Genomic DNA, 27390 nt, shown 5'->3' with positions numbered 1-27390 from the left:
AAGACCGAGATGGAAGGGGCGGTGGAGTGGCCATACTGTTCAAATCTTCGCTACAAGTCTTTATAATGCCAGATATTGACGATGTAGAAGGAATCTTTTGTAAATTTTACAAAAACAATGTTCGTTACGTTTTAGGAGCCGTGTACAGGCCACCCAATTCCTCTGTAGCACTCCTAGTGAATCTAAAAAAATATATTGAGCGCCATATAAAACAGAATGACAGGCTAATCTTGACTGGCGATTTTAATTTACCAAACATATACTGGACTGCCTTTTCGTATTCTAATAACATCATTGAGCAAACTATGCTTGATATTTCTATTGCCTTTGACTTGCTTCAGGTAGTTAAAGATCCTACTAGAGTCCACAATGGTTCATATTCAATTCTTGATATATTTTTTCTAAATGGTACTGTCAAAGAAAACGTCGAAATGCAAAATTTGATCGCCGAAATCCTGTCAGTTTCTTTCCTAATTTTTCTCGTGCACATGATGAATCTATTCTTGATATGCTCGACTTTCATTATGACCGCTTTATGAATTTTAATGGAAATGTGAATGACTTATGGCTATTTTTCAAAAGTGTCGTCTTTCAGTGTATTGAACGCTTCGTTCCAAAAATTGCAAAAAAAGTCCCCAAAATGTAACCCTTGAATAACACGAGAGACAGTACGCTCACAACAAAGGCTAAAAAGAATGAAAAAAAGATTAAGAGCAGGAAACCATTCCCAAACGATCATTGATGAACAAACAGAAAAACTAAAACAGCTGACTGCCCATGACAAGGAAAAGTACTTTTCTACTCAGCTACCTACCTTCATTAAAACATGCCCTGAGAAATTCTGGAGGCAGATAAATCCAGCTTCATGATTTCACAATACTTTCAAAGTAAATTGAATATGTGAGCGTGATGATGCTTTGGTGTCCACGGCTTTCAATGACTACTTCAAATCGGTGTTTACGCAGGATGACAGCTCTCTTCCCTGCTATTCCTTGAATTTGCCTTCAATTCCTGATGTTGTGATTTCGAGGCAGGTGTTCTCAATTTATTATTGAAGCTTGATGTTAAAAAATCTCCCGGACCAGACGACATTCCCAACGCATTCCTGAAGCGTTATGCAGAATGGTGTGCCAAGTATTTATGCATCTTATTTAACAAATCATTAAATGAAGGATCATTACCGGATGACTGGAGAACGGCAAGAATTAAGCCAATTCACAAAACTAGAGACAAAGCATCTATTTAGAATTACCGTCCGATATCGTTAACATCTACAGCATGCAAGGTTTTAGAACACATCATTCATAAGCATATAGCAGATTTTCTTGAACAAAACAATTTTCTAACTAATGCACAGCATGGCTTCAGACGAGGATTTTCCACTGCCACTCAGCTAGTACAAACTATACATGATTTTGCGCAGGCAATAAATGAAGGAAAGCAGACTGACGCTATATTTATGGACTTTAAAAAAGCATTTGATAAAGTTTCGCATAACAAGCTTCTTCACAAATTAGGTAATGTACTAAAAAATGACAAATTACTCGCATGGATTACAGCCTACTTAAGAAACCGTCGTCAGTTTGTAGTAGTAAATAATTCCCCTTCCCCTCCAGTTCCTGTTGATTCCGGCGTTCCCCAAGGATCTGTTCTTGGGCCGCTCCTCTTCTTGGTTTTTATTAATGACAATGTCGATAATATCTCAGTTTCTGTTAGATTGTATGCTGACGATTGTGTGTTGTATGAAAAGATTACTACTACTGAGGACCAAGTACGGTTAAATAACGATTTCACTAAGATAATAACATGGTGTGACCAATGGCAAATGTGCGTTAATTATGATAAAACAGTGTTCATGCGTATAACCCAGAAAAAGAAGCCTCTTTTGTTTAACTATACTGCTAAAAACAATGTTCTCTCTCAAGTGAATACATACAAATACCTCGGTCTGCGGATCTGCAATAACCTCTCCTGGACAGAGCACGTTGACAACGTTGCAGCTAATGCCCTACGCAAGCTATTTTTCCTCCGACGTGCTCTCAAGCTCGCCCCCCCCCCCCCCCCCCAGTGTACGTTCACTTTCATATAACACTATTATTCGCCCTATGTTAGAATATTCCGTCATAATCTGGGATCCTTTCACTAAATCTAACATTGCTAAATTAGACAGAGTTCGAAAGAAAGCAGCACGGTTTATTTACAATTCATATAACCGCACATCTATCACTGTACTTCTTAATCAAAGTGATTTGCTTCCAGTCTCTCACAGAAATCGCATCTGTCGCCTAAAATTCTTTTTTCAGTTATTCAAAGGTCAGTACATTATTGACACATCCAATATAATATCGTTCTCCTCAGGGTACAACACAAGACAACGTCATGATTTTACAGTAACACCATTAAATGCACGAATTAACACCTTTAAGTACTCCTTTTTCCCCAGATTACAGACTGGAATAATCTAACTAATGATGCAGTAACCCAAACTTCACTAAAAAGGTTTGAAACCCACCTTTAACTTTTTTATAATGTCGTACCGCTACATTTTTGTGTTTCGTTTGTACTTTTTGCAATTGTGTTCTTGATCTTAAATTGTTGATCAATTGTTTTTGAATTGTTTGCTTGTACCTGAGACCGTTTTGTTGTTTCCAGAATTTATGTATTTCTCTATTGTGTGCCCACCCTGCGAAGGTCTTGTAAAAGATCCCAGTATCAATAAATAAAAAATAAATAATTTGAACATACCGAACCGATCTTTAAATCATTTGGCGTCACAACCTTTCCCAACTCTATGAAACTCTACTGTTAAGGCGGTATTTAACAAGTATTAGACAAAATAATCAATTTACGGTAAACCTGTCAAGTTTAAAATGTACAGAACTTAGGCACGCCACTCGTACTGATTTCTTAAGCTTTGTGCCTAAAACGAATACTGGGCGCCAAATGCTTTGCTACGCTCTTCTGTGCTTATCAAATAAAGCGTCTGAATTGATACACACTTAGGTACCGCCGACACTGTTGTGCGATTGGGATTGGTACTTGTGTTTTTTTTTTGCCTGTGGGCTCACATGCCGTTTTATTTCCATATTCGTGTATGTGAATGAATGTATGCTACGTGCTGTATGCTGTATGATACTGCTGTCAAGTCATTGTAGGGTGTGTCGACCTTTGTCAAGCCTTTTTTTCTGGCTTTTTGCCGGCGTATCCAATATCATCAAGGTGTTGAATAAACGAATTGAGCTGAAATTGGTTTCATTGCTTCCTGACGCAGTTGTGGTTGGCCTGCTGACATTTTAAGCTTTGCCCAGAGTGCTAAGTTCTGAGGCCAGTGACCTCAGAGCACGCCTTCTCTATTTTTCGTAACTTATTTTTTTCACCCAGCTTTATTTCGTTTGTAATTGAATTTTATTTACCCATGTGAATTCGGTACTGAAGCAAAGTGCGAATGAAGCAAGAGGTGGCAAAGTACAAAAGCCCAATTTGTGCAATACCATGCAATTCGACGTTGTTTTGTGAGAACAGACATGAACGTTTTACATTTGCAGCGTCTGCGTAAAGCGTGATAAAAGCGAACCGTTACACATTTCCAGTCTTCGAAGTCAATCGGCGCAGCGCCTGGCGGAAGAACCGCGAACTAATGGCGTGTCTAGAATCGCCGCGCACGTGTCCGCCCACTGCCGACAAATTTAGACGGATGCAGGGTTTTCAGGTGCAAGGTCCGCAGCCCAAGCCAGGCGGTCGTCGGCGAGGACAAACGATTGCCTCGCGCGCACTCCGCTACGAAACACAGCTGGGGAAAGCAGCACGGCGCATCAATTATTCATCCGCGACCCGTAAAACGCATTCTGTGCTGTCGCGCAATGCGGCCACGCTGCTACGCTTTGCACATTTCGAGCACGTGGAGTGCAAGGAGCTTGTGCTGCAAATTAAAATTAACGCGTTTCCACACGTTTCAAAGGTGCGCGCTACCCGGGGATATACTCTCTGTGTATAGCCGAGGAAGGCTTGTGCTTCGGAGCAACTTTAACCAGCCAGAGTTGTTTAAGTGGTGTAGTAATGTCGCAGGTGTCATTTGTATTTCATCTCCATGGTACAAGATATAAAAATCTGCTATGAAAGTAGTAGTAGCGATGGTGATGGTGATTATGGTGATTAACGACCTATTTAAAGCGTTTCCTTTCCTCTTGCTATTCTTTCAATCCCCCTCCTCTATGCTTTTTCTTTATGATTCTCGTCTTCTTGGCCTCTCTTCTTTCGGTTCATCTCATTCTTCGTCTTTCTGTTCTTCTTTCTGTCTTCCTCTTTATTCTCTTCAGTATTTGCTTTTAATTTCACTCTCCACGACGGCGTCCCTTCATTTGCGCCTCTTCTCCTTCTCTTATTCCTTTCCCATTCTTTCTTCTTTCTCTCTCATGTTGTTCTCTCTTCTGTCACTCTTGCCTTGGCATGGCTCTTGGTCTGGCATGTTTTGGCTTGCGCCGATCCGCTCGCGGCCAGCCAAGGAAGAACAAGTACCAAAAATACCACTACAATGGGCTTCTGTTACACATCTCAGGTTGGGGCTCCCATTAGCGGCTCTCACCGTACAAAAAAAAACAACAAAGAAAAGATGAATGCGAAAGGAAAAGATGGGCCGCGGAAACTGCTACCTCTTACCTTAAGCACCTGATCTGCGGCCGGGGGAAGTACACATGTCAGCGAAGAAGGCAGGCGTAACACAGCTGGGAGCGATAGCGAGAAAGGATACGGGGGGGGGGGGGGGGGGGGGGAATATGCAAGCATCCATCTCGAGGTCAAATGGGGTTTCCACGTCAAGGCACCGCAGCTCACCGGCGTGATCTTTCGGGCACACAGAGGTTAGTGTGGGTGTTGTTCGTACAGAAGCGACTCCATAACCAGCGGGAAGAGGCATGCTGAGTTTTCAGGCAGGTCTCCAAGGTGGAGTAGTTAGAGGAGGGTGAGTTCATTGCATTCATTGATTACGAGAAAGCATTTGACCCAGTGGAAACCTCAGCAGTCATGCAGGAATTGCAGAATCATGGTGTAAAATAGTCTTATGTGAAAATACTCGAAGATGTCTACAGCCACCATAGTCCTCCATAAAGTCCGCAATAAAATTACAATAAGGAAAAGTGTCAGGCAGGGAGACAATCTCGTCAATGCTATTCACCGCCTGTTTACAGGAGATTTTCCAGGGCCTGGATTGGGAACAACTGGGGATAACACTTAATGGAGAATACCTAAGTAATTTGCGGTTCGCTGATTACATTGCCTTGCTAAGTCACCCAGGAGATTATCGGTTTGGTTTATGTGGGTTTAACGTCCCCAACTGGCTGAGGCCATGAAGGAGGCCGTAGTGAAAGGCTCCGGAAATTTCGGCCACCTGGGGTTCTTTCAACGTGCATTGACATCGCACAGTACATGGGCCTCTAGAATTTCGCCTCCATCGAAATTCGACCACCGCGGCTGAGATCCAACCCGCGTCTTTCGGGTCAGCAGCCGAGCACCATAACCACTAGGCCACCGCGAGATGGCTTCGAAACGTGATAAATGAGTTAGACAGGCAAAGCAGTACGGTAGGTCTTAAAATTAACATACAGAAGACCAAAGTAATGTTCAACTGTCTCGCAAGGAAACAGCAGTTCTCAATTGGTAGCGAGGTGCTGGAAGTGGTAAGGGAATATGTGGACTTACGGCCTGTAGTGACCGCCGTTCCTGATCATGAGAGGGAAAAAACTAGAGGAATAAGAATGAGGTGGAGCGCACATGGCAGGCTATCTCAGATCATGAATGGCAGTTTACCCATGTCCCATAAAGAAAAGTATACAACAGCTGTATCTTACCGGTACTCACCTACGGGGCAGAAACGTGTAGGCTAACGAAAAGGGTTCAGCTTAAGTTAAGGACAACACAGAGAGCTGTGGAAAGAAAAATGATCGGTGTAACGTTAAGAGACCGCAATCAGGAAAGTGGGTGAGGGTACAAACGCGGATTAATGGCATCCTGGTCGACGGTTGATAATCACTTAAGAATTAACGTTAGTAAAACGGCAGCAGTCATGTTTCACCCACGTCACAAACACATTGAACTACCTCTAATTGAATTAAACAATACCAGAATAGAGTTTGTGCAGTCTGTGAAAATTCTGGGCTTTTACTTTGCAGCAGATATGTCATGGAATGACCATATTAATTACGTAGTTCAGAAACTTTCCAGAACAGTTGGTATCATGCGCCGCAATTGCTTTAATTTTCCTATGTCAGTCAACATGTTACTTTACCACTCTTTGTTCTCTTCTATAGCCAACTACGGATGTATGGTGTGGGCAACAACAACAGCTGAAAATATTAACAAACTCACAGTGTTACAAAAACGAATTATACGCATTGCATGTAAAGTGCCATATTTCTTCCACACGGCGAGCCTTTTCCATCGACACAACGTCATACCAATGAAGTTCATGTATAACTATAGGCTGTGCTATAAATATAAACTCGCCATAATGAAAAATGATGACTCCTTACTTACACTGGCTGGGCTAGAGCAAAGCAGAACTGTGTATGATACCCGAGCAGCAGAACCTTGGAATGTTAAGAAATGCCGCACAAACTATGGCAAGCAAATGTTGCAGCATACCTTACCGACACTTCTGAACCAGTTGTACTGCCACAAGAATCTTGACCTATCCAATATTTCTCTGAAAGAATTGCCCCAAATGTTCATGTAGTTTTTTTTTCTTCCTATTAACACTTTGAGTGCACCTGTCAATTTTGCTGTCATTTATTTTCTCCTCCCTGTGTTTGCCTTTATAGGCTCTTTGATCTAATGTAGTTCTTCTTTCTTTTATAAGCACAATGTACTACGTATTGAACGTACATGTCTCATTCTCTGTACCGAACATACTTTACTTACATTTTGTTTGATGTCGTACTCCGCCACCGTCAATGCTGCACTGTAAGAGGAAGCCAGGACCTCTCAAGCTGTCTATACAGCTTTTTCCCTGGCTGTCCTCGCAACACCCAGTTGCGGAAATAAACCTTCAACCTTCAACCTTCAAATTAAGAGGAAGAAATGGGCTTGGGCAGGGCATGTAATGGGAAGGCAAGATAACCGCTGGTCCTCAAGGGTAACGGAGTAGACTCCAAGAGAAGGCAAGCGTAGCAGGGGGCGGCCGAAAGTTAGGTGGGCGGGTGAGATTAAGAAGTTGTTTGCGGGGATAGGGTGGCCGCAGCTGCCACAGGATGCAACTAATTGCAGAGACATGGGATAGACCTTTTCCCTGCAGTTGGTGTAGTCAGGCAAATTATGATGATGAGTTAGGAAAGTACAGCCATGCAGCTACGTAATAAAGGTCTCCCTGCAAATAATCGCATTCGAATTAAATTCACCATGGTCTGGGCCCAGGTAAATGATAATTAATCATATTTACCTATAAATGAGATATTTGTTTGTACCTTCAACGCTTCAAGAAAACTCTGGGAAGGGGAGAGTCGAAACAGTTAGGGAACGCAAGGGACGTAATAATACAATGCTAAGAAAGCAGTCATAAGCCTGAAGAGGGAAATAAAATTTTGAAACGACGCATGGCAACGCATACTGAAAACGCGCTCAAATACTATACTGGCATGAAAGTGGAGATGGTGAAAAAGTTTTATTGCTCTCCAAAGAGAAGTACTTGGAGGCATGCTTGAGCCGGCTCTTATAGTCCGGCCCTTACATATACTATACGGAGGGGGGGGGGGGGGGGGGACGAGGGGGGACCTTAGTACGGAACCCAGGGGCGTCGGCCTTTGTCCAAGGCCTTTTGGGCCTGCTGGTCATAGCGGCTGAGCAGGGTCGCCTCCCGGTCCTCCCGAGTGGGGTGAGGGTAGGGTGAATGGCTAGGTCGGACGGGCGGGCCCACGCCATGTGGTAGACGTGATGGGTGATTTTCATTTACTGATCAGTACATTTATACATTACCAGCGCGAGAAACCGAGACAAGAGCCTAGAAGTAACACAACACAGGCGCTGACTGTCCACCGTTTTTTTATTCGGCGTGAGTGATTGCTCTCTAGTACACGTACTCCTGTCGTTGCCATGAACAAGTGCCGAAGAGAAGTACGGAACATGGCGAGTTATTGAACTGGGCGGGCAGCCGATGAAACAAGCGCATTTAAGGAGAAACCCGGATGAGGCTGTTGCAGGTACGTTTCTGCGCAGGCCACAGTGCCCGCGTACGCCAACACGTATCGCTATAGGAGCAGGCACGACCATACGTGCAGTTGTGGGCCCAGTGTACTCTTGCCCCCATTGTTTAGTTTCTGCTTCCTAATACTCCTGGACACACAGAACAACAAAAGAAAGGAACCACACTCCTCGTCCGTCTAGGGTTAATGACCATGCGTGATGGCAGTCTCGAGCCCGTTAGACGTCCTAGACTGTGTACACTAGATGCAAGACGCAGATTATGCCTATCAATAACCTTCGCTTCTACCTCCAACTCCCTCTCATTTCAGTGATGGCATCTTTTCTATTACATTTTTTGTTTGTGTTTTGTGCACTGTTAGCTTACTGAGCGTAAGCCTACAGACACGCTGGGTCTTCGCCTTGTGCCGTGCTCGCTCGCGCCGTTGGGCATACGAATCCGCGTGCACTGCCTTCTGTTCTGCGACACCGCCTGCCTACCGCGTGGGACGGCACGCCGGTTCCCATCTGGCGGCATCCCTGTCGGAGAGTTCTCCTCCGAGAGGAGGTGGCCGCCCGCATCTTCCAGTCCGATGCCTCGGCGTCGGGAGGCCTGCATCTCTCGCAGTCGGTGACCCGCGCGTGTAATCTTGGCGAGTCTTGGGCCGCCGTTCTCGCCATCTTCTTCCATTTCCTTGCCGGCCGTGCAGCGTTGCCGTTTTTGCGAAACACAGCCTCTGCACGTAAAGGTCGTGTGTGCTGCATGTACTATGTTCCCGCCTGGAACCACAGGGCACGCTTTTCCCGGACTAGTCGTGCGAACTTCTGTCGTCCTGTGAGATATCGGTCCCGGTTCGTTTCTCCGTACGTGTGCCCGCCGAATTAGCGAACCTCTCTCTGAACGTTTCTGCTTTGCTGGAGCTAAGTCACCGGCGTCGGTCCTTCGCTGCACACACGCAGAAGAAAATAAAGTCATTGACACATAGAAGCGTTGAGAGCTCAACGGGAAGACGACCCCATCCACTTACTGCTCTAAGTAAAAACTGATTCTCTGCTGCGTTGACGTTTGACCCTCAGTAAAAGACGCACTTACTTATCGGAGTGCAAATTGCGTCTGAAAATACTCCGCCCAGCAAACTGAAACTGGTCAAGACCTTACGAGAAAGACGACTGTTTTGGAGTAAACGGCCGCTGGGATCCGCGGAAGACAAAAATCGGCGTTGGTGCAGCGCAATTTACTTGCGAAATGGTGGCCCCGCCTGATCTCTTGTATCTTGCAAAAACTCGCTTTTCGGCGAAAGCGACTAGAACACACTCCAACTGCTGTTAATCTGCAGTGTCGCCTAGAGGCCGCCCAATATCCTTTCGTCTGCGGAACTGGGCGCAGCGCGAGGCTCAGTAAGAACCTCGAAGTGGTCTCGAGCGCTGTAGCTGCCCACGAAAAATGCGGGGCTGTTAGCGTGTATGGATGAATCGTAGCGAAACAATCGCCCCTCGCTATGACTTGCGCGAAAGCAGGTACATGCGAATGCATTAAACAGAACCGCCTTTGTAGGGACTTGTGCAAGAAAAACTAATGCGCTCAATCTCACTCACGTCTTTTGAGAGGACCAATAATAGGAGGGAAGATTGTCAACCCGATTGATGTGGCAGGGTATTTGAGCCGGCCTTTAGTGTTCCCCCAGACGGAGCAGACCGTACGAGCGGGGGGCTAGGTCCACTCCTTCAGTGACACACCTACTCTCCATCCCGCGTTGCCTCCCACCTGTCGGACATTCTTTCTTCTTTGACTCGCTCCTTTATTCCTTCCCGTACGGCGCGGTTCGGGTGTCTGCCGAGATACATGAAGCAGTTACTGCGCCATTTCCTTTCCTCAAAAACCAATTTTCATTTTAATTTTTATTGCGAAAGCAATACTACTTGCACATTCACGCCTTTGCCGTGCCGCGGCGGTGACCACCATTGACCTTCATTTGACCTTGATTGCATTAGATTGGATTCGATTGGATTGGACTGGACTGGATTAGATTCGATTACATTGGACTGGATTGGATTGTATAACCGATGCATCACCACAAGTCTAACCACAAGCACCACCACCAGCTACACTACCAGCTGAACCATGGCGTAGGTACGGATATTGCTTTCGCAATTACCGGGCTTAACCAAGCTAAGCCACGGCGAATTTTTTTCGACACAGGGATTCTAATGCCAACGGGCTAAAAATGAGGCACGACTTGTCCGAAGTGCTATGGGAGAGTACTATTTTCGATCTTCTATAAAATCTATACAATAATACAGATTTCCCACAAAAAAAAAGAACAAAATTTCTTGCATTAGGTGATTCGACAAGGTGTGGCTGTCCATATTGCACGTATTTTGCAACTTTCATCAAGTGCGTTCCGTGAATGCCTTTGATACTTTTGGTTACTCACAATGGGATGAGGATTGCAGTCTTGGGAAATAAGTAATGCCTGCCTTGCTCGCACCAACTCGTCTGGCTTGATAGCCGTTTTGTCAGTGTGTTTCTGCAACGAAGTAGCCAATGACGGGAAATGTCTGGGCCGTAAGATTACACTGCCCGAGTCGATGCGCGGGAAAGTTGTTCGACGCGCAGTGCCTTTCACAGTTACAGCTGGCGACGCCTGCCCACTCTCGCTTGCTTCCGCAGGACTCGATGCCCACCACTGGCGGCCGTCAGCCGAGCGGGCCGTATCGCCGTGACGTCACCGTGGCGCCTGCCTACTTCCTCTGCCGGCTATCGCCACTTCCGCTCCACTGCCCACGGCCAACTGCATCGCCACCCACGCGCTCTTCGTTAGGCAAGTATATCTCCTTTCGTGGCGGGTACCCGACAGAGGTCGCCACTTGTTTATTCAAGGCACACCCGCATGGATCGCGAACGTAAACTTGAACGGTGGCGCCGCCGAAGCGACGCCGCGCTGCGTTGAAAGATTAAAATTTTTAACGTCTCTGATTCGCATTGCAGATGTTGGTCTCTCTGGTACTTACTTTAGAACTGTCGAGCGAAGTGGGTTTCTAAAGTTCCACTTAGACTTTTCCTGGAGCGTTCGTAGTCGACACGCCCACGCCTGGAAAGGGCGGGAGCATCTTTGTCAGTGCGAAGTGGAAATCGGAGGCTGTCGGCCCCACGCCTACACACTCCGAGCGAGCGCTGCGCTTGTGCGTCGCTCTCGTATCTCACGTCGTTTTACGTACTCGTTGTTGTCCCATTTCCCACGACTTCGCGCGGAACAAGAAAGCTTGCTCATTGAATTTCTTCCAGCGTAGTACGCAGACTGCACAGCTATCATGTACTCCGCTCCCGATAAGTACACGACCACCCTGTGGCCAGTCGAGAAGTGCACTGTGGGGAGACCTTTTCTTGCAACCCTCGATCTTGGAGTGTGGCGAGGGAGTCCGCGGCCCAGAGCTTTGAAAAAAATACCGATTCCTGCGGCTTGGCGTTCGTGTCGCGGCATTACAGTGAGACACAGAGGATTATGACGTTCAGTGTAGCCGAGTTTATAGCAACAAGGGACGTGCAAGTCCTCCCACGCTTGAGCGTATACTGTCCCGTGTGCGTGAGTACAGTCACCCCGTAACTGTGTGCGCATGCTGGCCACCTGTTTCAGCAAGGTTGTTAAGGCTAGAGCCTTTAATGCCTCTTGCTGTCGTGACTAAGACGTGTTAGCAAATGTGTCCGCATTTCGGATGCATGCCTTATATGGGCATATGCCAATCAATAGCCAATCAATACTTAATCGAGTGCATTCAAAAGACATCGGAACATGATATAAAGGAATTTCATGATTATATCGTTCTACTTAATGATTAAATGACTAATTAGTAATTAGTAGCAGTTAAATGACATGTGGGGCTGGGCAATCAGCTCGTACCTTAATTAACACTAATTAATCAGTTTACTAGTTAAGGTCACGTAAGCTATCACTAAACGTACATTAACTAGTACCATGAAATGTGCAAGTCATGCTTAACTATCATTAACTATCGTTAATAGTCAGGCGTTTCATAGACAGTGTGTCAAACATTCTAGAGAGTTCCATCATTTGACATGTGAGTGACAGGACATGATGGATGGCATTAGAACAATAGTGAAGACCAATTAGCCTAACCTTTCTAGTCAGACCACATAAATAAATAAAACCGAGTAGGAAATTGGTCGAAATTTGAAATTGGTTTGAAACGGGACCCGATAACAATCGCGTTCTACTCTATAAATAGGGATTGGACTTTTCGGTTTCGCCCGAAAAAAAAAAACGATAAAAACTTTTCGCGATTCGGTATTAGGCGAAAAAGGTCAGTATTTTTGGCTTGCAAGGCATAGCTGGCTGGATGCTGAATGCGAGTTTCGCTCACTTAATGTCGAAAATTAACCAAGTAAGGAAGCCAGGGGAATGATACAACGTAGGATAAGCGGCGAAGTTGTGCGATTTATGGTTACACACCGTCTTCTGGCCGAGCACTGCTTCTTCACTAGCACCACCTGCTTAGAGGAGTTAGTCGGTTAATTCGGTTAGCAATGCATGTAGACCATTTGCACCAAACCGCGAATGGGCGTCACGAAAAAGTATGCTTTGGCTACCGCGACGATTCAGCGGCGGTTCTCTTGCTACCATCAACACAATGCAGACCACATGATGCCCCGCCCTCGCGCTCAGCGCAGCGTGCCGACCCAACGATAACATGTCCACCTAGTTCTTAGAAGTAAATTTCCACTCCCGTTTTTGTCTCCCGCCTATCTCATTTAACTTGACTTACTTTCTTAATGTAGATAGCATTTTTTTCTACAACCACAGTTCCAAGTTCTATACTATATGCGCGTTAATTGTGGTAAATAAACTGTTCAGGATGTCAAAAATAGCTAGACAGACTTTAAATGACTTTTGTCCGCACATGATTGCTACATTAAGTCACCAAAAAGTCATTATTTAATTCATCGAAAATAATATTCGCCGCAAAGAACCGGAAGTAGCGTCCTGAAATAAAAACCGAAAAAAAGTCCGCCGAATTTTCAAGAAATAGAAAACCAAAGAGAGCAACCCCTATCGATAAAGCATTTCAATTGGCTGCCATTGACTGCTTGCGCTCAGGTATACGATAGGTGGTTTTATGACCGTGTTCGGTTTGAGTTTGGGTTTATGGAGTTCTAAGTTCGATTAGCGACTCGGGCTCTGAGGGGCGCTGCATGGAGGGCTTCGGTAATTTCGGCGACGTCAACTGGTCCGAACGCGGAGCCCGTTGATAACACGACGGTTTCGTTCGCCCCTGCGGGCGTAAGCATGGGTGCAACCCTTCACCATCTTTTCGGGCTTCAGACGGGCAGGCAGCGGCGACCGGACCAGTGCGGGTCATGTTTTGTGCGCGTGTCAACCGTTGCGATGTCATGGAGCCCGTACCGCCGGAGCGCCTGTGATGTGCGCGTGTGTGCTGGGCTCAACGAATGCGACGCCAACGGAGAGACGCACACCTCCGTTACGGCCTCTCTTTCTGTCTTTTCTCATTCACTACACACTTCCTCCCTTTCATGACGCGTGGTTGAGGTGTCCACCGATATGTGAGAGGGTTACTGCGCCTTTCCTTTCTTCTGAAATCCCAATCACCGATCCTTACAAACACTAGGTGGAGGTCCCTAGTATGGGACCCCAGTGGCGGTGGCCGCCGCCCGGGCGCGCCCGACTAAGGCTTGTTGGGCCTGTAAGTCGTGGCAGCCGAGCAGGGTCGACTCCCAGTCCTCCCGGGTTGGGTTGGGGATGGGGGGAATAGCGGGGTTGGAGAGGCAGGCCCACACCATGTGATAGGTGTCAGAAGACACTGCACTACAGTGTGGGCAGCTGCCGCTAAAGGAGGGGTCAAAATGTTTCAGCGCTGCCGGGCACAGCAATATATTGGTGAGAAGGCGGACAAGGAGCCGCTCATCCGCCTTCTTCAGGCCTTTACATGGGCTAGGGTAAAGGCGATGACAATTTTGATAATATGTTGTAATATCTTTGAATGTATAGACCGGATTAAAATCGGGTTCCTGATCGGATGGGGAGGAGGAAACAGCCCGGTGAGAAAGCGCGCGGGCGGCTGCGTCTGCTGCCTCGTTTCCTGCCAACCCCTGATGAGCAGGGGCCCATATAAGGTAACGGTGTGCGGGGTCCGTATCCCGTATGCAATTTTGGTAGATTCGATAGGCTAGGAAGGGAGTGCAGCCTTGTTATGAGGCCGCGAGAGCAATCGCGACCTCTTCTGCTTGTGTTACACTGCTGGCTCGGAAGGTGAGGCCGTTAACTGTGTTGCTGTTGTGAACCACCGCGACCGTGTACCATCCCCCGTGGTGAGGACCAGAGGCGTCCACGTAGTGTATACACCTGTTTTGTTGCCATAAAGTCGGGCTAGCGCTTCCGCTCGTGCCAGGCGCCGGCCATTATGGTCTTCGTGTGACATGTTTGCTGGTAGAGGCCGCACGTGGAGGGCACAACCCCACAGTTCTGGGATGTGAAACCTTCCACTGGAGGGGTGTGTTGGATAGGGAGTCGAGCAAGAAGGCGGTGACCTGACTCCGTTAGCGACAATCGCGTGTGCTGGTTTGTAAGGTGCGTCTCTCGGAGCTCCCGGAAAGTATTCACCACCCCAAGAGCCATAAGCCGGCTGTTTGAAGTAGTGATGGGGAGGTCAAGAGCACTCTTAATAATTTTGCGAAGGATGACCTCAAGCGCATCCTCCTCTTGTTTCCGTAGGTGGAGATAAGGAGTCGAATAGAGAATTCCATGGATGGATGGAAAACTTTATTAAGCACGTGAGTTTGGACCGTACAAGGTCTCAGGGCCACCGCACAGCCCTCACATTACGCGCATGTGTCCAGGCCACGTAGGGCCATGGCACTGGCACCCCGGTTCACACAGCGAAGTTGCGCGTCCGGGTCCTGCGACGCAAGGAGGGCCTCCCATTCCTCCCATGTACCGATGGCGGGCTGTCCCTGCGGGGGAGGATCGGCAGGGCAGCCGAAGAGGATGTGGTCAAGGGTGGCGTGCGGTTCTCCGCAGAGAGTGCACTCTGGGGAAACATGGCGGAAGTGGGATAGAAGCTGAGGGGTAGGAAGAGTTCGGGTCTGGAGTCGCCTCCAGAGGATTTGTTGGAGTGGGATAGGCGGGGGTGGGGAGGGGGATAGAGTCGACGGGCAAGGCGTGCTTGTTGAGTTAGTTCTGAGAACGTGTGTGCTCGCTCCCTCGAGAAATCCCGGCTAGGGTCGCCATTTGCCCGGCAAATAAGTCCTCGGGCTATGTTATCGGCGGCCTCATTTCCGGGATTGCCAGAGTGAGCCGGCACCCACACGAGCTCAATACGCCTATCGGGATTTAGGGTGCACATTCTCAATATCTGCCACGCGGGGGGATGGACGCGTCCGCGGGCGAAGTTAAGAATGGCTGTTTTGGAATCGCTTAGTATATAAGCCGCATTGGTTTGGGCAATGGCTATTGCTATAGCTGCTTCCTCTGCTTCTTCCGGGGTACAAGGTGGGTCTATGAAATGGGTAAATGGGGGGGGCTGCTGGATGATAAGCCACAGCTACTGAACGGTCTGTACCACACGCGGCGTCCACCCAGCGCACATCCTCTAAAGTGCCATATTCCTTATGGAGAGCTTTGGCTCGCGCGACTCGGCGGGATTGATGGTATTCAGGGTGGACATTCTTAGGAAGGGGTTTCAGGATAAGCGCGGAGTGTATGGCTCGAGGGAGAGAGATGAAGTCTGTCGTGTGTGCCGGTATGCGAATTCCCAAAGAATCCAGTATATATCGTCCAGTTTCCGTGCCAGCCAGACGAAGGTACTGTGTGTAGCGATGTGCATCTATAAGTTCTTGTATAGTGTTGTGCATTCCTAATTTTAAGAGTCTGTCCGTGCTAGTGCTCTTTGGTAGGTTTAGCGCTGCTTTGGTAGCCATGCGGATAAGAGCATTGATCTTGTCTTTATCCGAACAGGAGAGGTTCAGGTAAGGAGTGGCGTAAAGAATGCGGCTAAGCACAAAGGCATGCAGCACCTTCAGATTATCTGCTTCGTCTAGACCGGCTCGTGAATGTGAAACCCTTCTAAGAAGATGGATGACGGAGTAAGTGGACTGTTTTAGTGCTTTCAGGGTAAGGTTGTTTTTCCCCGTGTCCTGTAAATGCAGGCCAAGAATGCGGAGGGTAGGTGTTTGCGGTATGGGAGTGTCATGCAGGTAAATAGTGATGGGGGAGGTAGGGACGCGCCGCGGGCGGATTATGAGGAGTGCTGACTTTGTGGGGGAGCATTCAAGCCCAATGTTTGCCGCGTGAGTAGCGATAGTTGTAGCGGCTTCCTGAAGGGTCGATTCTATGTCGCCATCCGAGCCGTATGTGGTCCAAACCGTTATATCATCCGCGTAAAGTGTGTGTCCTAAGTGCGGGATGCGGCTGAGAGCCTTGGCCAGGGGGATGAGGGTGAGGTTGAAGAGGAAGGGAGATAACACCGCCCCTTGCGGGGTACCAATGTTACCAAGCGTGAAAGGGGGGGTCTGTATATCATCTATATGCAGTGAGGCTGTGCGACCGTTTAAGAAGGCCCGGATATAGTTGTAGGTCTTAGGCCCCAACTGCAGCTCTTGGATGCCCTGCAGGATGGCGCTGTGTGTAACTTTGTCGAATGCTTTGGTGAGGTCGACTGCCAGGATTGCTCTGGTGTGATGTAACATGTCATTGAGGATAGCGTGTGAAATCTGCAGTAGGGCGTCCTGTGCCGAGAGGTGGGATCGAAATCCTACCATAGTATGGGGATATAGTCCATGGGATTCCATGTGTTGCGTGAGACGGGTGAGGATGACATGCTCAAACAGTTTGCCCAAGCACGAAGTCAGCGAAATGGGACGGAGGTTTTGGGCGTTAATGGGCTTGTTTGGTTTAGGAATGAAAATTATTTTCCCGTGCTTCCATTCAGCAGGTAGCGCCCCCATTTCCCAGCACTCATTGAAGTAGTCGGTGAGAAGGGAAATTGAACGGTCATCTAAATTTCTGAGCATGACATTTGTGATTTGGTCCTCCCCAGGGGTTGAGTTTCGGAGCTTGATAAGGGCTGCTCTGACTTCAACCTCTATAATGGGGGCGTCGAGGGAGGGTTGATCGGGGCCTACATAGTCGGGATATGATACAGCTTGGCCCACAGTGGTATAAGTTGATTGGAGTTGGCGTAACAGTGCTTGATGATTTTGACGATTTTTATGGGTAAGTCTTTTTAGTGTGAGCCGAGTTTGCTTTTTAGCTTGAGTGGGGTCTATCATATGTCGCAAAAGATGCCAGGCCCTGGTGGAGGAGAGATTACCTCGTAATCCGTCACATAATTGGTGCCAGTTAGATTTACTGAGTGCGGCACTGTGTTCTTCTATTTGTCTCTGTAGTTGCGCTAATTTTAGCTTAAGTTTCCGATTTTGCTTCTGGGTTTTCCAGCGTGTGAGGATACTGTTTTGAGCTTGGAGTAGGTGCGCTAAGCGACTGTCTGCAACGGGAGTCTCGGGGGTGGCGTCTAATGTTTGCGTGAATGCCTGGACATCCTGTTTCAGCTCTGTCATCCATGTGTGGAGGTTAAAGGGGGATTCTAATGTTTTGGCCTCTCTGTGCTTCCGAAGATTATCCCAGCTGGTAATCCTGACACGGTAGTTTTTAGCTTTTATGGCGAAATCAAGCTGTATAGTTATGATATAATGATCACTGCCCAGGGCCTCATTTGAGTTTGTCCACACTGGTGTGGGAAGGTTGCGACCAAAAGTAAGATCTGGGCTTGTGTCGGCAGTGACACTATTGCCGATTCTTGTAGGTGTGCTCAGATCATTATATATGGACAGGCCGTGCATCTGAAGGGTGTTGCGCAATTCCGCTCCTCTCTTGTTAGTGCGTGTGTACCCCCAGTCTACATGTGCGCAGTTGAAATCCCCTAATATAATGAGGGGGTCCTTTTTTGCAGCGTTGGAGGCGGCTTTAATTAGAGAGATTAAATCTGAGACCGGTTGCCTCGGAAGGAGGTAACAGTTGAGGATGAAGAGGGGTTGAGATCTGTGAGTGGAGGGGATTAATTCTATGAATGTGTGAGCTACCGGCGAGGTTAGTACATGACAAGTGTATGGTACGAAATGTTGGAGATACGTCGTAACCCTGGGGTTTGGAGTGGTGTCGGAGGGTACCAGAGCGTATCCTGGCAGCGATAAATTTGTGCCAGCATCCTGAAGTGCTACTATATCATGGGGTGTGGAGGAAGCAGAGAGGAGCTGCTGCAGGGGGTCTCGTTTGCGACGAAACCCCCTGCAGTTCCATTGTAGGATGCTTAATTGGAGATTATTGCCCGTCAACTGGGCCATGCTGGAGGGTGGGGGGGCGGAGGATGGGAGCAGCTATGGGGTTGCTAGCTGGGATATGTGAAGACATTCCAGCAATTATTTGTGGAATTTGTTGTAGAATAGCAGAGGTTACCTGACTGATAATAGTTTCTGTAAGCTTAGTGATGGCGGCTTCAATGTAATTTTGAGTCTGAGCCAGAATACTGGCTTCGAGCTGTTGGGCAAATTTTTGTAATTTAGAATCCATGTCTGGAATGTCTTCTGGTCTGCGTTTCTTTTGTGGAGGGGGTGTGGAGGGTTGGGGTGTAGGTGAAGAGGTTTGGGGTGTTGGTGAAGGAGTGGGTGGAGAAACGGTAGGAGGGATGGAATTAATGGCTGCCCTAAGATGCCTTACCTCTTCCCGCAGGAGAGCTATCTCTTCCTCCCGCTGTGAGGTTTGGGGTGTACTGGTGGGTTTGGTCCAGGCTCGCTGGTGATCTTGATGAGGCACTAGCGGTGGAAAGTCCTTTGGCGTGGGCACTGGTTGCTTGGGTTTCGACGCGGTCTGTCTACGAGGTGGAGGGGTCCTGGCTTTGCACGAGCCGGTACCGGTAAGGTGGGAACCACCACAAAGAATGCAGCTTGGCGTGCATGGGGTCTCTTGAGGGGTGTGCTTCTCGCCACACCGCGGGCAGAGTCCAGCCTTCGGGAGAGGGCACACGTCGTACCTGTGTCCAGGCTTCCTGCAGTTTGTGCAGGCATCGGGGCTTCCCTTGTATTTGGTGCAGCGGTGTACCACACACATATATTTAATTGTGTGAGGCACGGGACCTGAGGCAAAAGTTATTAAGATGGACGTTGTTTTACCCATGCGTCGGGCCGCTATAATGTTAGCGTCCGGGTTTCTGTACTGTAAGTCAGTTAGGATTTGTTCTGGTGTCTCGTTCCAGTAGGCCCGGGAAATGACGCCCTTGACTGCCGCTGGAGGGGCCGCGATGTACGCGGCTACCGGGTATTGTAGTCCATCTAAGGTAATTTGCTGGATTTTGACCAAAGCGAGAGCTGTTGCCTCCGCTACCGTCGCCACTGTAAAGGTGTTGTTAGTTGGATGGATCCTTATGTGCAACTCGCCTATCACTGAGCAGCTGAGCGTCGAGTGAAGTGCCTGCAGGATACTGGGAGCCGGGATCTTCTCCAGGGAGAGGCCGCCTCGCGGGCGAAAGACGACTCTGATGGTACCCGCCGGCAGTGCGGCGAGTTGCTTGCTTCTATGGACGACGGCGCGCGTCATGCGTAGGAGCTGTGGCGTCTCCTTGAACGCGCTTCGGGTGTTCCCAGATGCAGCGTCCGGTGGCGCGCCGGCGTTGCTGGCGCTTGGTTTAGGTTGAACGGTGGCCGATACCGGGTGTTTTGGGGGCGAATTCGAATCCGTGGTCCGATTACGGTATGCATGGAGCACAGTTTTCCACTCACCAGGGTGGCAGTCCAATGGGTTTAAGGTCTCTCCATCCACGGGCTCCTCCATGGCTGTTGGGGAGTGAGGAACGCGGCGCGCCGGCGAGGCTCGCCTCGATGAGGCGAGGCTTAGCGCAGCGGCGTGGCTGCCAGAGACATTTTCAACAGGTAGCTCACCGAGGTCCTTGGGCACATCCGAAAGATGGTAGCGATTGGGGTCCGTGAACCTTCCAGGATCCGTTGAGGGCCTTGGTGGGTCCTAGAAAGGACTTAGCTGGGCACAGGAACCAGAAATTGGCGGAGCCGATAATAAACGCATCCGCTCACTCGGGCCCCCTAGCGGCCAATCTAGAGAATTCCACTGGTTACAAAGGCGTTTGCCAGCCGCAAGGCATCCTTACTTCGTAACCCCCCGCGTTTGTTTGAAACCCGGTGGAGCATGCGGCCCACCTGGTCCCCCACCTTACGGAGTTTGGCCAATGTAGTGTCTGGCCGCCTGTGTTTGTGTATGTAGAGTCCGAGTACCCGTATCTCATCACTTTCGCGTATGGACGCACAACGGCCAATTCAGGGAGCAGTGTCACTACAGCCCGTTCGTGATCTCTTTTTCAGGCGGAGAATGGGCTGTTTTGACAGGCCTCCTAGAGACTCAGAACGATTTGTCCAACGGGCAAGGCGTCGCGTCGAACGGGCGATGGCGTTCCGTGGACCCCCCCTGGCAGCTCTGCAACACGCTGTCCCGTTCCGCCCTTGATGGCGAAGTTTAAGCGTCCTCCACTCTTTCTCCGGATTCAAATGGTCGCAGTAATTACCGACCACGAATGGCTCTCCCTTCTTGCTCTGCAACATTTTTCGGTGCCTGCATGAGCTCTCGATCGTAATGCATTGCAGGGCACTTGTGGCACATTCAAGAACAGCTCGTAGATGGTGGGAGCCGCATGGGCCCCCGAGCAGGTTCCTGGCCATGGGACGCATGGCCTTGTGTCATCTCCCGTTCTTTGGTGCTTTAAAGCTCTTTCGGTGGTGGGCAGCCCACTGAGCGCCCTTCGCTCCATACGCGCCGTAGCACTGGTCGGCCTCACCTCCTTGCGCAGCTATCCCGAGCTGTTGCGACATAAGCCTCCTGAATCATACGGCTGCATTGCACGGTCAGCGCCGGAACAATATACCGCCGCCGAGAATAGAAGCGGGACGCGAACGGAGTGCTGTCGCGGACCGCTCCAGTCCACTATTGCTCAGCATGGCGTGGCCGAGTGGTGCGAGGCAAAGGGGAACGACGCGGCCCTATTTGCGCCGGAGTTGGAGGGACTGAAATGAGAAGACTTTTTATTTTTATCTGCTCGATACCATCCGAAGGGAAAATGACGTAAAGTTTCGTTTGCAGTTCTGGCATCGATTTCGCCCAGTTTCGGGATGATATTCGCCTGATTTTGCGGAGAATGGGAACTGAAAGCATCTAATGTTTCAAATGGAGTGTTCACTGCGCACCAGCTTTAGCTGACTTCCAGAGCCCAAGGGAGTCCTGCGAAAGACAGAATAAGTATTATTTCCTTTTCTCCTCCTGTGGTCCCTTCGGGCACTGTGACGAACGCAATCGGCATAAGAAGGAGGGTGATCTGCGGTTGGATTTGGGGAGTGAGCCAGTTATTGCGCGCGGTAGTGTGGAGGACTGCATGTATTGCTTTTACATTGTCTGTGCAAGATTCTTGGGCTGTAAGGACATTCCCACAGAGTGAGAGAGATATTGTGTGCGGTGTTTAGCATGGAGATCACTGCAGTGATGAATGCTAGGGGGGTCTGTGGATTTGGCAATGTGTGAGGACTCGCCCTGCTCCATCCCCTTGGGTTTGCTTGTCGGAAGTATCGCGGATTCCGAATTTATCCACTCTGACAGGGGAGGCCGCCTGTGGTAGAATGTGAGGGGTTTAACGTACTGGGCGCCTTGGTACGCATATGCCTGTTCGCGACCTATATCCCGGGATGGTGAGGTATTCCCCTCTGTCGGGGAGGGGGCAGAAGTCCGATCGTTGCACAGTATACTTTGAAGCGCTTTGCCTTTGTCCGCCCAATGAGGGCATTCACAAAGCATGCCAAGGATACGATCAAGTGCATTGCAGAGTCATTCGTATCCGGTCCTAATCCATACCCTATGTTGCAAAGGTAGCAGCTTTAAGAAGACGCTGAGGGCAAACTATTGTTGGCATAGGATACTACTTCTTACCGCCTTACAATGGCAAAAGTGTAGCTGCTGTGAGCTGAGGAAGACCATGAAGTGAAACCAGCACCTTCTGCCATACCTGGTAATCGTTATCAGCGTAACGAGTTTGAATCTGTGTGGCGGGGAAAAATATTCCAATTTTAACTCGAAAGAAATACGCCTTCTGCTGCCTAGCAAACGTCAACAAAGCCGCATATAGACAAACTATCATTTAACGAGCAAAACAAAATAAATAGGGTAACTTTCAATATGATTTCTTGCAAGGCACAAGGAGTAGCTTCCTGGAATAGCTTCCGGTCTAATGTTGTTACGAAATATATGACGATCAGAATTGGTTCTGGCGGAAGGATAGCCCCAAAATTGACAGGCACGTTCAATTTCATTTTCTCTTGCAATGGTATGACATTAGCAGCTGTTGATGCTTTCAACGGAAGTGGCCTCACTTCTGGTGTGGCGGCGCCAATTCTCTCCAGCCAATGAAAATTCTCCAATGTGATGACATTACTTGTCTGTAGCCAATGGGAATGCTACGGTTCGGTGGCAGCCCTTCTCTCTAGCCGGTGGGTGAATTTTATTACCCACAGCGCATTCTCGCCCCATGGGGCTTCTACTGATTAATAGCTGTCTCACTTCTCGGTGGGCGCCTCAACCGCGTCGCCAGGGAGGGACGAAGGCGTGAGCGAAAGAGGGAAGAAGAAAGAGGCCTCGGTGTGCAGGGCCCGCTTGCAGGTGGGATCAAGGGAAGGAACTCACAAACTGGGAGGCTTGCACGAAGAGAGAGAGAATGAGACAGCAGGGAGGAAAGGAAGGGCTAACGAACCTTGCACTTTTGGAGGAGATGAACCAAGTAGGAGAAGCAAAGCTCTGTACGGACAAGTTACCGTCTGACCCTGCTAACCGCGCGCTTCAAAGCGCCTACTTTGGAGTACAGCAAGTAGGAAAGCTTAAAAGCTCTCCATCTGCATCGAGCTCCATTCGATCCATTTTTAACTTCGGTGCGACAAATATACTTGATGTTCATATCCTCAGGTGATCGCAGGTACATACACCGGCAATTGAATCGAAAACCGACCGAGCTATACTGCTCATTTTTTCCGTCTGTGATTTTCGTTTTCGAGAGCTGGGGGACCCTTATGCCGCAGACGCCAGAACTTCTATATGCCTCCCTCTTTCGCCTGCTCGCGTTGCAGGAGAAATTGAAGCCATAAAATCCCGCTTCAGATTACGCTGGTGGCGCCGCCGCTTCTCGCAGGGTTCATGTAATATTCACACGCGGCGCTCCCACCAGCCACACGCGCCCGGAATCCGAAGGCCGGTGCATAGAGTCTGGGCGACTTTTCGTATCATACGTCTATATATAAACTACGTGGCGTGCGAAGCGACGTGGGCGCGGCACGGCGTAATTCGGTTTCCGTGTTCTCAGCGCAAGGAGCTCCTTATTTCGCCTTCCTGTTTTCGCTTTCACTGCCCTCTCCGGCATTGAATCATTGTCTCCCGCAGAACGCCTCGCAACGGCTTCGCGGAGTGCCAAGTGGCGCCCTCTTGTAGGCGCCCGTCCTGCCGCAGAAATGAACAGGCTTCGCAGAACCAGCCCATATGACCGGATGGAAGTAATAGCGTCTGCTTCCACGGTGGCCTTGAGGAGCAAGGTACGCTCTTTGATAGGAGAAAACGAAAGAAAGCCTGCACTTCACTTCTCTGCGTGTGCTCACTGGGGCGGTAGACGGCCGCCTCATGCACTCGCTCACTCGTTTTTGAAACCCTCGCTCATTCACTGGATCACTCTACAGCTGACTCACTCAGTTTCTCACTCGTTGACATACCTGACGTACTCGTTTACTTACCCATGCACTCCCTTGGCTGCTCGGTCCCTCTCTTCACTCATACGCTGGAGTTCTGTGCTCTCTGAGCACAGCTGAAATTTGGGCGTGGTGGTATGCATTCATTGTAGGGGAACAGCAGCGGCACGTAGACAAGAAAGCGCTAGTCTTGTCGACGTCCGGCTGCTGCTGTGCTTACTCACTCCCTGACCGTGCACTTTCTCCGCACAGACGTTCATTCGTTCACCTCATCCGCCCAGGCACACACACTTAAAGGGAGACTGAAGCACTTTTTCTGAAAATTGGGCTGGCAGCGGCATCCTATAGTTTGTCATGCTGTATACTGGAATATCGTATCCAAATAAGGCAAAAACAAGCGCGAATTGCCTTTTTTAGCCGAAATATGCGGCCTGTGCCGCGGGGCACGCCGCGCGGCGCGCCGCCGCCCGTGATTGGTCAAGAGAGGTCGTGACGTCACTTTGAGGACTGGAGAAGCTGCCGATGCGGATCCGGCGCTGCGTTGAGGGCAGATCGCACTTTCCGTGTCGTTGTAAAAGCGAATACGGCGACTATTTTTTTTTACTGACCACCGAAGAAAAGGATACTACAGTTTGCTCATTCCACGTATCGCCTGAAACCAAAAAAGACACAAGCAAAAAATTCTATGCCTAGCACAAGCATACGCCAGCGTCAAAGACACGATGCAGACCATGCGTAAAAGGTGCCAGCACAACCTCGGCTCGTATTCTCGGAAAGGAAGGGGTGCGAACAATACTCAAGTCAATTACCACCAACGGACGCCTCCTGGCTCGCCCGGAAGAGCGTCATCCTGAAGAAAAGGCCCAAAGCACTGTGTCCAAAAATCCCGTTCTCAGTACCCGGCGTTGCAGGTTGGGGCAAGAAAGTATTTCAAGGAAACGATGAAGGAGCACAAAGTTGGTGTCAAAATTAGCGAAGCGCAGTGGCCAAGCACTGCGAGGCATGTGACCACAAGATAGTGACGCAATCATGGTGCGCTGGAAACCAAGCCAAATACGCGCACAAATACGCTTCACTCCTGGCGCGTTCAGCAGATGCCAGAAAATATTAATTGCTGCCTCGGAAACGTTCGCCCTTCCTAGATTTGCAGTTTAGATTCAGTGAAGTAGTTGCTAACTATATGTGTGTTTAAAAGCCAAGCTAGCTGCAACTCGCCCGCTGCCAAAACTTGATGAAGAAACCGAGTAAGGTTGCGGTGTTTTTTTTTTGCAAAAACTCGGTTGGCATTCATTTCTGTCATAAATTTGCATCCGAAATCAACGTCGAACGCTTTCATTTTAATTGCTTAGCTAGGATTAAACGAGATGCCGCATATGAAGAGCTTCGATGCTTGCTTGCTTTGCTTTATTGTGCTTTGCTCTGCTTGCTTGCTTGCTTGGACACGTCGAACCGAGTATAAAATCACTAACCGAGCCTTGCTGAGCACGTCTCAGGCGGTCTGGCCGCACCTAAGCTGAGGATAGCGACACATGCTTTAGCCTTTATAAGTTTTCTTCATGGGCTAAGTGAGCATGTTTCTACTTTTAAAAGAGGCGCTTCTTCGGAATGGTGACACGCATCTTATGCGCGAGGAAATCAATGGAACTGTGTCATGGTTCAGCCGCGTCTTTTCGACAGAAATCTCCAGAGATCCCACTAGGACAAGCTCTGCCTGTAGCCGCTCTTACGAAAGTGTTTCGAGCAGAGTAAGATTGCTTGAGTCGACTTGAATTCTTCATCACAGCAGCGAGCGGTTGCGCTGCGAGCTTGTGATCTTGCGGAAAACAGTGGAAGACGACACAGTCGCGGACGTAGTTGTTCGTGGACACGAACGCAGAGTAGTACCTGTTGAATCTGATTCTCAAGGTCGGCTGACACGCTTTGTACGTCACAACGCACGCAGTACGAGGAACAACGCATGCAGCACGAGAAACAACGCGCGCTGAAAGCGCGCTCGGGTGCGCCGAAGCATCCCCGGCTCCTCAACATGACGTCACGCTGGCCGACATGGACGAGGTTTCCTTCTCCGCTGTTCCCCTCTCCGGCGCTCGCGCGGGGCGCGGGAAATTTAAACATCGCATTTTTAATTGGTGATTGCGCCACTGTTTTAGCCAAAATCGAAAAAATAATTTCACAGACGTGATCAGCAATGACACTACTTCAAAACCCTAGAAGGTTAGCTGATTCGAAAACCGTCTCAGTATCCCTTTAACGACCAGTCTTGTCGTAAGTGTGATATCAAATGATCAGCTTGACGAACGCCCATCAATATTTATCGAACATGAGCGCGGATGCCTGAGGCAATTTGTGAGTTTGCGAGCGTCGTTCGACGCGGATTTCTCAGGGAAAAATTTGCGCTGAATAAAGAAAGTAATTGTTCTTTTTTTTTTCGGCAAGTCACCGCAGATGCCACTTTTCCTTAACGTTGTGCAAATGCGTTATTACTGGAGCTGCTCATTACACAACGAGCATTTTGACACCCTCAAACGATGCCTTGAATATGCCAACCTGAGGGATCAGCCACACAACCTACGGGACCACACCATTCATCTCTCCCACTTGTACAGAGGATCTAGACTCACCCAGGGTCACCTCATCATCACCATCATCAGCCTGACTGTCTCGCCAGTTAACACTGTCCTTTGACAGCTGCGGCCACCGTATCCCCGCAAACTTCCTAATCTCATCCGCCCACATAACTTTCTGCCGCCCCCTGCTGAGCTTGCCTTCTCTTTGAATGCACTCCGTTACCCTTAAAGGGAAACTGCATATGTTTTAGAAATCAACGAGCTTAAGACGGTCGAATGTGTGAAACTTGCAGATAAAGCATGCGAAGTCTTTTTGGACTAGCACTTGAAATAGTGAAGCAATCGCCGATTAAAATCCGCATGCCCTTCAAGCTTCTCCGCAGCGCACAACGCCAAGTGGGAGGCGCATGATGACGTCATCGAAGGTATCGGTACATTTACAACGCACAAACGCCTGCTTTGAAGGAAAAAAAAAACGCCGCCGAAGGCGAACCCTGCCGAGATTTGTTTGGCAGCGTCTAACGCGTCAGGGCAGGGTGTGGCTGACGACAGCGGTAATTTGAAATCATACCTTCCGTGACGTCACGCCGAGTTTTCCTGCACTCCTCCAGGGCATTGAGGAGAAGCGCACATTTCAATCTTCGATTACGTCGCTATTTTAAATGCTAGTGCAAAAACACTCGGCATGCTTTACCTGCAGCCTATATAGATTTGAGTCCTTGAATATCGCGAAATTCTCAAGAAAGTGCTGCAGCTGCCCTTTAATTAAGGATCAGTGGTTATCGTGCCTTCGCATTGCATGCCCTGCCTGAGCCTATTCCTTCCTCTTGATTGCGACTAGGACATCATCGTTTG

General features: G+C 49.0%; 1 protein-coding gene across 4 annotated transcripts in view; it reads left to right on the top strand.

Moving 5' to 3' along the window:
- The window catches only part of LOC149365232 (lactadherin-like), a 194220-nt gene that overhangs the window by 91023 nt on the left and 75807 nt on the right, over positions 1-27390 (top strand). For 3 of the 4 annotated variants that reach the window (XM_089541175.1, XM_089541163.1, XM_089541156.1), the window contains exon 2: positions 10838-10988. The gene's annotated coding sequence lies outside the window, so the exon portion shown is untranslated. Of the gene's footprint in view, positions 1-10200; positions 10298-10837; positions 10989-27390 lie in introns of those variants that run through there. The other variant, XM_089541169.1, reaches the window with a different exon arrangement.

This window comes from Amblyomma mixtum, chromosome 1, assembly GCF_055824585.1.
Source record: "Amblyomma mixtum isolate Tamu chromosome 1, ASM5582458v1, whole genome shotgun sequence".
NCBI lineage: Eukaryota > Metazoa > Arthropoda > Arachnida > Ixodida > Ixodidae > Amblyomma > Amblyomma mixtum.
This window is presented reverse-complemented; position numbering and strand designations above follow the sequence as displayed.